This window comes from Phyllobates terribilis, unplaced genomic scaffold (assembly GCF_046119375.1).
Source record: "Phyllobates terribilis strain yellow unplaced genomic scaffold, ASM4611937v1 Scaffold_1728__1_contigs__length_221790, whole genome shotgun sequence".
Lineage (NCBI taxonomy): Eukaryota > Metazoa > Chordata > Amphibia > Anura > Dendrobatidae > Phyllobates > Phyllobates terribilis.
Genome location: NW_027364488.1, coordinates 56,428 through 72,060, shown reverse-complemented (window position 1 = coordinate 72,060; position 15,633 = coordinate 56,428).

The window sequence follows — 15,633 nt, the reverse complement described above, 5'->3', positions numbered from 1 at the left end:
GATATCTCTCTGAGTACAGATAATGTAGTAGATGTCACCTGCAGTCCTATGTAACACCACAGATAACACAGTGATATCTCTCTGAGTACAGATAATGTAGTAGATGTCATCTGCAGTCCTATGTAACACCACAGATAACACAGTGATAACTCTGAGTACAGATAATGTAGTAAATGTCACCTGCAGTCCTATGTAACACCACAGATAACACAGTGATAACTCTCTGAGTACAGATAATGTAGTAGATGTCTCCTGCAGTCCTATGTAACACCACAGATAACACAGTGATAACTCTCTGAGTACAGATAATGTAGTAGATGTCATCTGCAGTCCTATGTAACACCACAGATAACACAGTGATAACTCTCTGAGTACAGATAATGTAGTAGATGTCACCTGCAGTCCTATGTAACACCACAGATAACACAGTGATAACTCTCTGAGTACAGATAATGCAGTAGATGTCACCTGCAGTCCTATGTAACACCACAGATAACACAGTGATAACTCTCTGAGCACAGATAATGCAGTAGATGTCACCTGCAGTCCTATGTAACACCACAGATAACACAGTGATAATTCTCTGAGTACAGATAATGCAGTAGATGTCACCTGCAGTCCTATGTAACACCACAGATAACACAGTGATAACTCTCTGAGTACAGATAATGTAGTAGATGTCACCTGCAGTCCTATGTAACACCACAGATAACACAGTGATAACTCTCTGAGTACAGATAATGTAGTAGATGTCACCTGCAGTCCTATGTAACACCACACATAACACAGTGATATCTCTCTGAGTACAGATAATGTAGTAGATGTCACCTGCAGTCCTATGTAACACCACAGATAACACAGTGATAACTCTCTGAGTACAGATAATGTAGTAGATGTCACCTGCAGTCCTATGTAACACCACAGATAACACAGTGATAACTCTCTGAGTACAGATAATGTAGATGTCACCTGCAGTCCTATGTAACACCACAGATAACACAGTGATAACTCTCTGAGTATAGATAATGTAGTAGATGTCACCTGCAGTCCTATGTAACACAACAGATAACACAGTGATAACTCTCTGAGTACAGATAATGTAGTAGATGTCACCTGCAGTCCTAGGTAACACCACAGATAACACAGTGATAACTCCCTGAGTACAGATAATGTAGTAGATGTCACCTGCAGTCCTATGTAACACGACAGATAACACAGTGATAACTCTCTGAGTACAGATAATGTGGTAGATGTCACCTGCAGTCCTATGTAACACCACAGATAACACAGTGATAACTCTCTGAGTATAGATAATGTGGTAGATGTCACCTGCAGTCCTATGTAACACCACAGATAACACAGTGATAACTCTCTGAGTACAGATAATGTAGTAGATGTCACTGGCAGTCCTATGTAACACCACAGATAACACAGTTATAACTCTCTGAGTACAGATAATGTAGTAGATGTCACCTGCAGTCCTATGTAACACCACAGATAACACAGTGATAACTCTCTGAGTACAGATAATGTAGTAGATGTCATCTGCAGTCCTATGTAACACCACAGATAACACAGTGATAACTCTCTGAGTACAGATAATGTAGTAGATGTCACCTGCAGTCCTATGTAACACCACAGATAACACAGTGATAACTCTCTGAGTACAGATAATGTAGTAGATGTCATCTGCAGTCCTATGTAACACCACAGATAACACAGTGATAACTCTCTGAGTACAGATAATGTAGTAGATGTCACCTGCAGTCCTATGTAACACCACAGATAACACAGTGATAACTCTCTGAGTACAGATAATGTAGTAGATGTCACCTGCAGTCCTATGTAACACCACAGATAACACAGTGATAACTCTCTGAGTACAGATATTGTAGTAGATGTCACCTGCAGTCCTATGTAACACAACAGATAACACAGTGATAACTCTCTGAGTACAGATAATGTAGTAGATGTCACCTGCAGTCCTATGTAACACCACAGATAACACAGTGATAACTCTCTGAGTACAGATAATGTAGTAGATGTCACCTGCAGTCCTATGTAACATCGCAGATAACACAGTGATAACTCTGAGCACAGATAATGTAGTAGATGTCATCTGCAGTCCTATGTAACACCACAGATAACACAGTGATAACTCTCTGAGTACAGATAATGTAGTAGATGTCATCTGCAGTCCTATGTAAGACCACAGATAACTCAGTGATAACTCTCTGAGTACAGATAATGTAGTAGATGTCACCTGCAGTCCTATGTAACACCACAGATAACACAGTGATAACTCTCTGAGTACAGATAATGTAGTAGATATCACCTGCAGTCCTATGTAACACTACAGATAACACAGTGGTAACTCTCTGAGTACAGATAATGTAGTAGATGTCACCTGCAGTCCTATGTAACACCACAGATAACACAGTGATAACTCTCTGAGTACAGATAATGTAGTAGATGTCACCTGCAGTCCTATGTAACACCACATATAACACAGTGATAACTCTCTGAGTACAGATAATGTAGTAGATGTCACCCGCAGTCCTATGTAGCACCACAGATAACACAGTGATAACTCTCTGAGTACAGATAATGTAGTATATGTCACCTGCAGTCCTATGTAACACCACAGATAACACAGTGATAACTCTCTGTGTACAGATAATGTAGTAGATGTCACCTGCAGTCCTATGTAATACCACAGATAACACAGTGATAACTCTCTGAGTACAGATAATGTAGTAGATGTCACCTGCAGTCCTATGTAACACCACAGATAACACAGTGATAACTCTCTGAGTACAGATAATGTAGTAGATGTCACCTGCAGTCCTATGTAACACCACAGATAACACAGTGATAATTCTCTGAGTACAGATAATGTAGTAGATGTCACCTGCAGTCCTATGTAACACCACATATAACACAGTGATAACTCTCTGAGTACAGATAATGTAGTAGATGTCACCTGCAGTCCTATGTAATACCACAGATAACACAGTGATAACTCTCTGAGTACAGATAATGTAGTATATGTCACCTGCAGTCCTATGTAACACCACAGATAACACAGTGATAACTCTCTGAGTACAGATAATGTAGTAGATATCACCTGCAGTCCTATGTAACACCACAGATAACACAGTGATAACTCTCTGAGTACAGATAATGTAGTAGATGTCACCTGCAGTCCTATGTAACACCACAGATAACACAGTGATAACTCTCTGAGTACAGATAATGTAGATGTCACCTGCAGTCCTATGTAACACCACAGATAACACAGTGATAACTCTCTGAGTATAGATAATGTAGTAGATGTCACCTGCAGTCCTATGTAACACAACAGATAACACAGTGATAACTCTCTGAGTACAGATAATGTAGTAGATGTCACCTGCAGTCCTAGGTAACACCACAGATAACACAGTGATAACTCCCTGAGTACAGATAATGTAGTAGATGTCACCTGCAGTCCTATGTAACACCACAGATAACACAGTGATAACTCTCTGAGTATAGATAATGTGGTAGATGTCACCTGCAGTCCTATGTAACACCACAGATAACACAGTGATAACTCTCTGAGTATAGATAATGTAGTAGATGTCACCTGCAGTCCTAGGTAACACCACAGATAACACAGTGATAACTCCCTGAGTACAGATAATGTAGTAGATGTCACCTGCAGTCCTATGTAACACCACAGATAACACAGTGATAACTCTGAGTACAGATAATGTGGTAGATGTCACCTGCAGTCCTATGTAACACCACAGATAACACAGTGATAACTCTCTGAGTATAGATAATGTGGTAGATGTCACCTGCAGTCCTATGTAACACCACAGATAACACAGTGATAACTCTCTGAGTACAGATAATGTAGTAGATGTCACTGGCAGTCCTATGTAACACCACAGATAACACAGTTATAACTCTCTGAGTACAGATAATGTAGTAGATGTCACCTGCAGTCCTATGTAACACCACAGATAACACAGTGATAACTCTCTGAGTACAGATAATGTAGTAGATGTCATCTGCAGTCCTATGTAACACCACAGATAACACAGTGATAACTCTCTGAGTACAGATAATGTAGTAGATGTCACCTGCAGTCCTATGTAACACCACAGATAACACAGTGATAACTCTCTGAGTACAGATAATGTAGTAGATGTCATCTGCAGTCCTATGTAACACCACAGATAACACAGTGATAACTCTCTGAGTACAGATAATGTAGTAGATGTCACCTGCAGTCCTATGTAACACCACAGATAACACAGTGATAACTCTCTGAGTACAGATAATGTAGTAGATGTCACCTGCAGTCCTATGTAACACCACAGATAACACAGTGATAACTCTCTGAGTACAGATATTGTAGTAGATGTCACCTGCAGTCCTATGTAACACAACAGATAACACAGTGATAACTCTCTGAGTACAGATAATGTAGTAGATGTCACCTGCAGTCCTATGTAACACCACAGATAACACAGTGATAACTCTCTGAGTACAGATAATGTAGTAGATGTCACCTGCAGTCCTATGTAACATCGCAGATAACACAGTGATAACTCTGAGCACAGATAATGTAGTAGATGTCATCTGCAGTCCTATGTAACACCACAGATAACACAGTGATAACTCTCTGAGTACAGATAATGTAGTAGATGTCATCTGCAGTCCTATGTAAGACCACAGATAACTCAGTGATAACTCTCTGAGTACAGATAATGTAGTAGATGTCACCTGCAGTCCTATGTAACACCACAGATAACACAGTGATAACTCTCTGAGTACAGATAATGTAGTAGATATCACCTGCAGTCCTATGTAACACTACAGATAACACAGTGGTAACTCCCTGAGTACAGATAATGTAGTAGATGTCACCTGCAGTCCTATGTAACACCACAGATAACACAGTGATAACTCTCTGAGTACAGATAATGTAGTAGATGTCACCTGCAGTCCTATGTAACACCACATATAACACAGTGATAACTCTCTGAGTACAGATAATGTAGTAGATGTCACCCGCAGTCCTATGTAACACCACAGATAACACAGTGATAACTCTCTGAGTACAGATAATGTAGTATATGTCACCTGCAGTCCTATGTAACACCACAGATAACACAGTGATAACTCTCTGTGTACAGATAATGTAGTAGATGTCACCTGCAGTCCTATGTAATACCACAGATAACACAGTGATAACTCTCTGAGTACAGATAATGTAGTAGATGTCACCTGCAGTCCTATGTAACACCACAGATAACACAGTGATAACTCTCTGAGTACAGATAATGTAGTAGATGTCACCTGCAGTCCTATGTAACACCACAGATAACACAGTGATAATTCTCTGAGTACAGATAATGTAGTAGATGTCACCTGCAGTCCTATGTAACACCACATATAACACAGTGATAACTCTCTGAGTACAGATAATGTAGTAGATGTCACCTGCAGTCCTATGTAATACCACAGATAACACAGTGATAACTCTCTGAGTACAGATAATGTAGTATATGTCACCTGCAGTCCTATGTAACACCACAGATAACACAGTGATAACTCTCTGAGTACAGATAATGTAGTAGATATCACCTGCAGTCCTATGTAACACCACAGATAACACAGTGATAACTCTCTGAGTACAGATAATGTAGTAGATGTCACCTGCAGTCCTATGTAACACCACAGAAAACACAGTGATAACTCTCTGAGTACAGATAATGTAGTAGATGTCACCCGCAGTCCTATGTAACACCACAGATAACACAGTGATAACTCTCTGAGTACAGATAATGTAGTATATGTCACCTGCAGTCCTATGTAACACCACAGATAACACAGTGATCACTCTCTGAGTACAGATAATGTAGTATATGTCACCTGCAGTCCTATGTAACACCACAGATAACACAGTGATAATTCTCTGAGTACAGATAATGTAGTAGATGTCATCTGCAGTCCTATGTAAGACGACAGATAACACAGTGATAACTCTCTGAGTACAGATAATGTAGTAGATGTCATCTGCAGTCCTATGTAACACCACAGATAACACAGTGATAACTCTCTGAGTACAGATAATGTAGTAGATGTCACCTGCAGTCCTATGTAACACCACAGATAACACAGTGATAACTCTCTGAGTACAGATAATGCAGTAGATGTCACCTGCAGTCCTATGTAACACCACAGATAACACAGTGATAACTCCCTTAGTACAGATAATGCAGTAGATGTCACCTGCAGTCCTATGTAACACCACAGATAACACAGTGATAACTCTCTGAGTACAGATTATGTAGTAGATCTCACCTGCAGTCCCATGTAACACCACAGATAACACAGTGATAACTCTCTGAGCACAGATAATGTAGTAGATGTCACCTGCAGTCCTATGTAACACCACAGATAACACAGTGATAAATCTGTGAGTACAGATAATGTAGTAGATGTCACCTGCAGTCCTATGTAACACCACAGATAACACAGTGATAACTCTGAGTACAGATAATGTAGTAGATGTCACCTGCAGTCCTATGTAACACCACAGATAACACAGTGATCACTCTCTGAGTACAGATAATGTAGTAGATGTCACCTGCAGTCCTATGTAACACCACAGATAACACAGTGATATCTCTCTGAGTACAGATAATGTAGTAGATGTCACCTGCAGTCCTATGTAACACCACAGATAACACAGTGATAACTCTCTGAGTACAGATAATGTAGTAGATGTCACCTGCAGTCCTATGTAACACCACAGATAACACAGTGATATCTCTCTGAATACAGATAATGTAGTAGATGTCACCTGCAGTCCTATGTAACACCACAGATAACACAGTGATAACTCTCTGAGTACAGATAATGTAGTAGATGTCACCTGCAGTCCTATGTAACACCACAGATAACACAGTGATAACTCTCTGTGTACAGATAATGTAGTAGATGTCATCTGCAGTCCTATGTAACACCACAGATAACACAGTGATAACTCTCTGAGTACAGATAATGTAGCAGATGTCACCTGCAGTCCTATGTAACACCACAGATAACACAGTGATAACTCTCTGAGTACAGATAATGTAGTAGATGTCACCTGCAGTCCTATGTAACACCACAGATAACACAGTGATAACTCTCTGAGTACAGATAATGTAGTAGATGTCACCTGCAGTCCTATGTAACACCACAGATAACACAGTGATCACTCTCTGAGTACAGATAATGTAGTAGATGTCACCTGCAGTCCTATGTAACACCACAGATAACACAGTGATCACTCTCTGAGTACAGATAATGTAGTAGATGTCACCTGCAGTCCTATGTAACACCACAGATAACACAGTGATAACTCTCTGAGTACAGATAATGTAGTAGATGTCACCTGCAGTCCTATGTAACACCACAGACATCACAGTGATAACTCTCTGAGTACAGATAATGTAGTAGATGTCACCTGCAGTCCTATGTAACACCACACATAACACAGTGATATCTCTCTGAGTACAGATAATGTAGTAGATGTCACCTGCAGTCCTATGTAACACCACAGATAACACAGTGATAACTCTCTGAGTACAGATAATGTAGTAGATGTCACCTGCAGTCCTATGTAACACCACAGATAACACAGTGATAACTCTCTGAGTACAGATAATGTAGATGTCACCTGCAGTCCTATGTAACACCACAGATAACACAGTGATAACTCTCTGAGTATAGATAATGTAGTAGATGTCACCTGCAGTCCTATGTAACATCACAGATAGCACAGTGATATCTCTCTGAGTACAGATAATGTAGTAGATGTCGCCTGCAGTCCTATGTAACACCACAGATAACACAGTGATAACTCTCTGAGTATAGATAATGTAGTAGATGTCACCTGCAGTCCTATGTAACATCACAGATAGCACAGTGATAACTCTCTGAGTACAGATAATGTAGTAGATGTCACCTGCAGTCCTATGTAACACCACAGATAACACAGTGATAACTCTCTGAGTACAGATAATGTAGTAGATGTCACCTGCAGTCCTATGTAACACCACAGATAACACAGTGATAACTCTCTGAGTACAGATAATGTAGTAGATTTCGCCTGCAGTCCTATGTAACAGCACAGATAACACAGTGATAACTCTCTGAGTACAGATAATGTAGTAGATGTCACCTGCAGTCCTATGTAACACCACAGATAACACAGTGATATCTCTCTGAGTACAGATAATGTAGTAGATGTCACCTGCAGTCCTATGTAACACCACAGATAACACAGTGATATCTCTCTGAGTACAGATAATGTAGTAGATGTCACCTGCAGTCCTATGTAACACCACAGATAACACAGTGATAACTCTCTGAGTACAGATAATGTAGTAGATGTCTCCTGCAGTCCTATGTAACACCACATATAACACAGGGATAACTCTGAGTACAGATAATGTAGTAAATGTCACCTGCAGTCCTATGTAACACCACAGATAACACAGTGATATCTCTCTGAGTACAGATAATGTAGTAGATGTCACCTGCAGTCCTATGTAACACCACAGATAACACAGTGATAACTCTCTGAGTACAGATAATGTAGTAGATGTCATCTGCAGTCATATGTAACACCACAGATAACACAGTGATAACTCTGAATACAGATAATGTAGTAAATGTCACCTGCAGTCCTATGTAACACCACAGATAACACAGTGATAACTCTCTGAGTACAGATAATGTAGTAGATGTCTCCTGCAGTCCTATGTAACACCACAGATAACACAGTGATAACTCTGAGTACAGATAATGTAGTAAATGTCACCTGCAGTCCTATGTAACACCACAGATAACACAGTGATAACTCTCTGAGTACAGATAATGTAGTAGATGTCTCCTGCAGTCCTATGTAACACCACAGATAACACAGTGATAACTCTCTGAGTACAGATAATGTAGTAGATGTCATCTGCAGTCCTATGTAACACCACAGATAACACAGTGATAACTCTCTGAGTACAGATAATGTAGTAGATGTCACCTGCAGTCCTATGTAACACCACAGATAACACAGTGATAACTCTCTGAGTACAGATAATGCAGTAGATGTCACCTGCAGTCCTATGTAACACCACAGATAACACAGTGATAACTCTCTGAGCACAGATAATGCAGTAGATGTCACCTGCAGTCCTATGTAACACCACAGATAACACAGTGATAATTCTCTGAGTACAGATAATGCAGTAGATGTCACCTGCAGTCCTATGTAACACCACAGATAACACAGTGATAACTCTCTGAGTACAGATAATGTAGTAGATGTCACCTGCAGTCCTATGTAACACAACAGATAACACAGTGATAACTCTCTGAGTACAGATAATGTAGTAGATGTCATCTGCAGTCCTATGTAACACCACAGATAACACAGTGATAACTCTCTGAGTACAGATAATGTAGTAGATGTCACCTGCAGTCCTATGTAACACCACAGATAACACAGTGATAACTCTCTGAGTACAGATAATGTAGTAGATGTCATCTGCAGTCCTATGTAACACCACAGATAACACAGTGATAACTCTCTGAGTACAGATAATGTAGTAGATGTCACCTGCAGTCCTATGTAACACCACAGATAACACAGTGATAACTCTCTGAGTACAGATAATGTAGTAGATGTCACCTGCAGTCCTATGTAACACCACAGATAACACAGTGATAACTCTCTGAGTACAGATATTGTAGTAGATGTCACCTGCAGTCCTATGTAACACAACAGATAACACAGTGATAACTCTCTGAGTACAGATAATGTAGTAGATGTCACCTGCAGTCCTATGTAACACCACAGATAACACAGTGATAACTCTCTGAGTACAGATAATGTAGTAGATGTCACCTGCAGTCCTATGTAACATCGCAGATAACACAGTGATAACTCTGAGCACAGATAATGTAGTAGATGTCATCTGCAGTCCTATGTAACACCACAGATAACACAGTGATAACTCTCTGAGTACAGATAATGTAGTAGATGTCATCTGCAGTCCTATGTAAGACCACAGATAACACAGTGATAACTCTCTGAGTACAGATAATGTAGTAGATGTCACCTGCAGTCCTATGTAACACCACAGATAACACAGTGATAACTCTCTGAGTACAGATAATGTAGTAGATATCACCTGCAGTCCTATGTAACACCACAGATAACACAGTGATAACTCTCTGAGTACAGATAATGTAGTAGATGTCACCTGCAGTCCTATGTAACACCACATATAACACAGTGATAACTCTCTGAGTACAGATAATGTAGTAGATGTCACCCGCAGTCCTATGTAACACCACAGATAACACAGTGATAACTCTCTGAGTACAGATAATGTAGTATATGTCACCTGCAGTCCTATGTAACACCACAGATAACACAGTGATAACTCTCTGAGTACAGATAATGTAGTAGATGTCACCTGCAGTCCTATGTAACACCACAGATAACACAGTGATATCTCTCTGAGTACAGATAATGTAGTAGATGTCACCCGCAGTCCTATGTAACACCACAGATAACACAGTGATAACTCTCTGTGAGTACAGATAATGTAGTAGATGTCACCTGCAGTCCTATGTAACACCACATATAACACAGTGATAACTCTCTGAGTACAGATAATGTAGTAGATGTCACCCGCAGTCCTATGTAACACCACAGATAACACAGTGATAACTCTCTGAGTACAGATAATGTAGTAGATGTCACCTGCAGTCCTATGTAACACCACAGATAACACAGTGATAACTCTCTGAGTACAGATAATGTAGTAGATATCACCTGCAGTCCTATGTAACACCACAGATAACACAGTGATAACTCTCTGAGTACAGATAATGTAGTAGATGTCACCTGCAGTCCTATGTAACACCACAGATAACACAGTGATAACTCTCTGAGTACAGATAATGTAGTAGATGTCACCCGCAGTCCTATGTAACACCACAGATAACACAGTGATAACTCTCTGAGTACAGATAATGTAGTATATGTCACCTGCAGTCCTATGTAACACCACAGATAACACAGTGATCACTCTCTGAGTACAGATAATGTAGTATATGTCACCTGCAGTCCTATGTAACACCACAGATAACACAGTGATAATTCTCTGAGTACAGATAATGTAGTAGATGTCATCTGCAGTCCTATGTAAGACGACAGATAACACAGTGATAACTCTCTGAGTACAGATAATGTAGTAGATGTCATCTGCAGTCCTATGTAACACCACAGATAACACAGTGATAACTCTCTGAGTACAGATAATGTAGTAGATGTCACCTGCAGTCCTATGTAACACCACAGATAACACAGTGATAACTCTCTGAGTACAGATAATGCAGTAGATGTCACCTGCAGTCCTATGTAACACCACAGATAACACAGTGATAATTCCCTTAGTACAGATAATGCAGTAGATGTCACCTGCAGTCCTATGTAACACCACAGATAACACAGTGATAATTCTCTGAGTACAGATAATGTAGTAGATGTCACCTGCAGTCCTATGTAACACCACAGATAACACAGTGATAACTCCCTTAGTACAGATAATGCAGTAGATGTCACCTGCAGTCCTATGTAACACCACAGATAACACAGTGATAACTCCCTTAGTACAGATAATGCAGTAGATGTCACCTGCAGTCCTATGTAACACCACAGATAACACAGTGATAACTCTCTGAGTACAGATAATGTAGTAGATGTCACCTGCAGTCCTATGTAACACCACAGATAACACAGTGATAACTCTCTGAGTACAGATTATGTAGTAGATCTCACCTGCAGTCCCATGTAACACCACAGATAACACAGTGATAACTCTCTGAGCACAGATAATGTAGTAGATGTCACCTGCAGTCCTATGTAACACCACAGATAACACAGTGATAAATCTGTGAGTACAGATAATGTAGTAGATGTCACCTGCAGTCCTATGTAACACCACAGATAACACAGTGATATCTCTCTGAGTACAGATAATGTAGTAGATGTCACCTGCAGTCCTATGTAACACCACAGATAACACAGTGATAACTCTCTGAGTACAGATAATGTAGTAGATGTCACCTGCAGTCCTATGTAACACCACAGATAACACAGTGATATCTCTCTGAGTACAGATAATGTAGTAGATGTCACCTGCAGTCCTATGTAACACCACAGATAACACAGTGATATCTCTCTGAGTACAGATAATGTAGTAGATGTCACCTGCAGTCCTATGTAACACCACAGATAACACAGTGATCACTCTCTGAGTACAGATAATGTAGTAGATGTCACCTGCAGTCCTATGTAACACCACAGATAACACAGTGATAACTCTCTGTGTACAGATAATGTAGTAGATGTCATCTGCAGTCCTATGTAACACCACAGATAACACAGTGATAACTCTCTGAGTACAGATAATGTAGCAGATGTCACCTGCAGTCCTATGTAACACCACAGATAACACAGTGATAACTCTCTGAGTACAGATAATGTAGTAGATGTCACCTGCAGTCCTATGTAACACCACAGATAACACAGTGATAACTCTCTGAGTACAGATAATGTAGTAGATGTCACCTGCAGTCCTATGTAACACCACAGATAACACAGTGATCACTCTCTGAGTACAGATAATGTAGTAGATGTCACCTGCAGTCCTATGTAACACCACAGATAACACAGTGATCACTCTCTGAGTACAGATAATGTAGTAGATGTCACCTGCAGTCCTATGTAACACCACAGATAACACAGTGATAACTCTCTGAGTACAGATAATGTAGTAGATGTCACCTGCAGTCCTATGTAACACCACACATAACACAGTGATATCTCTCTGAGTACAGATAATGTAGTAGATGTCACCTGCAGTCCTATGTAACACCACAGATAACACAGTGATAACTCTCTGAGTACAGATAATGTAGTAGATGTCACCTGCAGTCCTATGTAACACCACAGATAACACAGTGATAACTCTCTGAGTACAGATAATGTAGATGTCACCTGCAGTCCTATGTAACACCACAGATAACACAGTGATAACTCTCTGAGTATAGATAATGTAGTAGATGTCACCTGCAGTCCTATGTAACATCACAGATAGCACAGTGATATCTCTCTGAGTACAGATAATGTAGTAGATGTCGCCTGCAGTCCTATGTAACACCACAGATAACACAGTGATAACTCTCTGAGTATAGATAATGTAGTAGATGTCACCTGCAGTCCTATGTAACATCACAGATAGCACAGTGATAACTCTCTGTGTACAGATAATGTAGTAGATGTCATCTGCAGTCCTATGTAACACCACAGATAACACAGTGATAACTCTCTGAGTACAGATAATGTAGCAGATGTCACCTGCAGTCCTATGTAACACCACAGATAACACAGTGATAACTCTCTGAGTACAGATAATGTAGTAGATGTCACCTGCAGTCCTATGTAACACCACAGATAACACAGTGATAACTCTCTGAGTACAGATAATGTAGTAGATGTCACCTGCAGTCCTATGTAACACCACAGATAACACAGTGATCACTCTCTGAGTACAGATAATGTAGTAGATGTCACCTGCAGTCCTATGTAACACCACAGATAACACAGTGATCACTCTCTGAGTACAGATAATGTAGTAGATGTCACCTGCAGTCCTATGTAACACCACAGATAACACAGTGATAACTCTCTGAGTACAGATAATGTAGTAGATGTCACCTGCAGTCCTATGTAACACCACACATAACACAGTGATATCTCTCTGAGTACAGATAATGTAGTAGATGTCACCTGCAGTCCTATGTAACACCACAGATAACACAGTGATAACTCTCTGAGTACAGATAATGTAGTAGATGTCACCTGCAGTCCTATGTAACACCACAGATAACACAGTGATAACTCTCTGAGTACAGATAATGTAGATGTCACCTGCAGTCCTATGTAACACCACAGATAACACAGTGATAACTCTCTGAGTATAGATAATGTAGTAGATGTCACCTGCAGTCCTATGTAACATCACAGATAGCACAGTGATATCTCTCTGAGTACAGATAATGTAGTAGATGTCGCCTGCAGTCCTATGTAACACCACAGATAACACAGTGATAACTCTCTGAGTATAGATAATGTAGTAGATGTCACCTGCAGTCCTATGTAACATCACAGATAGCACAGTGATAACTCTCTGAGTACAGATAATGTAGTAGATGTCACCTGCAGTCCTATGTAACACCACAGATAACACAGTGATAACTCTCTGAGTACAGATAATGTAGTAGATGTCGCCTGCAGTCCTATGTAACACCACAGATAACACAGTGATAACTCTCTGAGTACAGATAATGTAGTAGATGTCACCTGCAGTCCTATGTAACACCACAGATAACACAGTGATATCTCTCTGAGTACAGATAATGTAGTAGATGTCACCTGCAGTCCTATGTAACACCACAGATAACACAGTGATAACTCTCTGAGTACAGATAATGTAGTAGATGTCTCCTGCAGTCCTATGTAACAGCACAGATAACACAGTGATAACTCTCTGAGTACAGATAATGTAGTAGATGTCACCTGCAGTCCTATGTAACACCACATATAACACAGTGATAACTCTGAGTACAGATAATGTAGTAAATGTCACCTGCAGTCCTATGTAACACCACAGATAACACAGTGATATCTCTCTGAGTACAGATAATGTAGTAGATGTCACCTGCAGTCCTATGTAACACCACAGATAACACAGTGATAACTCTCTGAGTACAGATAATGTAGTAGATGTCATCTGCAGTCCTATGTAACACCACAGATAACACAGTGATAACTCTGAGTACAGATAATGTAGTAAATGTCACCTGCAGTCCTATGTAACACCACAGATAACACAGTGATAACTCTCTGAGTACAGATAATGTAGTAGATGTCTCCTGCAGTCCTATGTAACACCACAGATAACACAGTGATAACTCTGAGTACAGATAATGTAGTAAATGTCACCTGCACTCCTATGTAACACCACAGATAACACAGTGATAACTCTCTGAGTACAGATAATGTAGTAGATGTCTCCTGCAGTCCTATGTAACACCACAGATAACACAGTGATAACTCTCTGAGTACAGATAATGTAGTAGATGTCATCTGCAGTCCTATGTAACACCACAGATAACACAGTGATAACTCTCTGAGTACAGATAATGTAGTAGATGTCACCTGCAGTCCTATGTAACACCACAGATAACACAGTGATAACTCTCTGAGTACAGATAATGCAGTAGATGTCACCTGCAGTCCTATGTAACACCACAGATAACACAGTGATAACTCTCTGAGCACAGATAATGTAGTAGATGTCACCTGCAGTCCTATGTAACATCACAGATAACACAGTGATAATTCTCTGAGTACAGATAATGCAGTAGATGTCACCTGCAGTCCTATGTAACACCACAGATAACACAGTGATAATTCTCTGAGTACAGATAATGCAGTAGATGTCACCTGCAGTC